General features: G+C 26.1%; 1 protein-coding gene across 1 annotated transcript in view; it reads right to left on the bottom strand.

Annotated features, from left to right (window-relative positions):
• LOC108741774 overlaps positions 1 to 1,614 on the bottom strand; it is a 20,059-nt gene that overhangs the window by 6,262 nt on the left and 12,183 nt on the right. The window lies entirely within an intron of this gene.

The raw sequence follows: 1,614 nt of genomic DNA, 5'->3' as shown, positions 1-1,614 counted from the left end.
TACTCGTTGAATCTGTACTTAAAGGAAAATTATATTAATATATAATAATCCTTTAAGTACTCGTTGAATCTGTACTCATCTTTTTCTAAATGTGTACCTTTTTCTCTAACGTGATCTTACTTTCATTTAAACTGTAAGTGTGATATTTAATCATTAATGTAAATTTGCTCATTTTTGTGTCAATACTGTAACACAAAAATGTTCAAAGTGAATTCTCATGTCGAAAATTAAATCTAATTATAAATTAAAACTTACCTTCAGCAGAGGGAATATTGCATGGATCACTATTGTTATAAATAAAGTCATAGTTAATGTTCACCAAACACATTAATAAAAGTTCTAAAAACCACGAGTACCCCGAACAAAGTCAACAACTTAACTGCATACATCTACACGAACATCACACACTGAAGACTGCTTATCGTCTACATCGCAGATAAAAAGCGTCCTTTAAATACCCTCTAATATCTTCAAATTTCGTGTTGTGTCAATGCAAAACAATATTATTAAGAAATAGAGAAAAGAAATCGTCACATAATACAAGGGCTAATAAAAAAGTTTCACTTGAAAAACTTTAGTGAAAGGATGAAACACTAACACTAAATTTATTTTCACATAAAAAAAGTTAAGAAACTGTTAACATTATTTATTCAATCAAATAGTCAATAAAAAAATATGTAACAACTAGATTCGTTTTCTCTTTTATTTTTCGAAAAACTATTACGTACCAATTAGATCCGCCACAATTCAGTTTAATTGCACATTAAACGAATTAATAACAATTTTATTACAAAGTAATTAAACATGAAAATTAGTGGTGATACTGAGGAGTTTTTGCTACAAAAATACACATCAATTTCAACCAATAAAAACTTGTAAAAGTGTAATCGATATGTCATCTTTAACAGCCCAGTTAAATAATATTAGACCAGAGCACTTCTTATTTTGGTCTAGTATTTTAAACATATTTAAATAAATACTCAATTTTTGATTCTGCAATGCCTAACCCGCCATCCCCACAAATATTTTATAACACAAATGTTAAAGAAAAATAAATAAAACAGTTTAAATATGCTGACTTGTTTAATATTTATACCCTTAATGCATATATTATGTACATCAGTTAAAGTATGAATTATAATAAATCTACCTTTAAACACCACATTAATTATTATAATCACAGGATTGAATACAACGTTAAAATGTCCTAATACAATATATAATATAATATGTGTACCACCATATTTATAGGCTTTAAAAAAGCGAGAAAATAAAATTAATCAGCTTAAAAAAATATTTGCTTCAAACCCCATGCAAAAGATACATAATCTGCTTTTCATTACATATTTCTACTAAATAAAAATATCATTTTTTTCCATTATGCAAAATAAAATGAATGAACAGCAGATTTTAAAAATAATTTATATATCCTTTCAGATGATGCATTTTTATTCCATAATATTACCTAGCATAATGATATCGGTGTCCATTTATCTATAATTCCCCTCTCAGTGATTACTGAAATGAAGTAAATAATTAATTATAACCAAGTACTCAATTTACTTATTTATTGTTCTTATCATGTTTTTATATTAAAAAGCAAATGATGTTTAT

This window comes from Agrilus planipennis, unplaced genomic scaffold (genome assembly GCF_000699045.2).
Source record: "Agrilus planipennis isolate EAB-ADULT unplaced genomic scaffold, Apla_2.0 scaffold24, whole genome shotgun sequence".
Taxonomy (NCBI): domain Eukaryota; kingdom Metazoa; phylum Arthropoda; class Insecta; order Coleoptera; family Buprestidae; genus Agrilus; species Agrilus planipennis.
The sequence above is the reverse complement of the archived record's forward strand: the minus strand, read 5'-3'. Positions and strand labels throughout refer to the sequence as shown.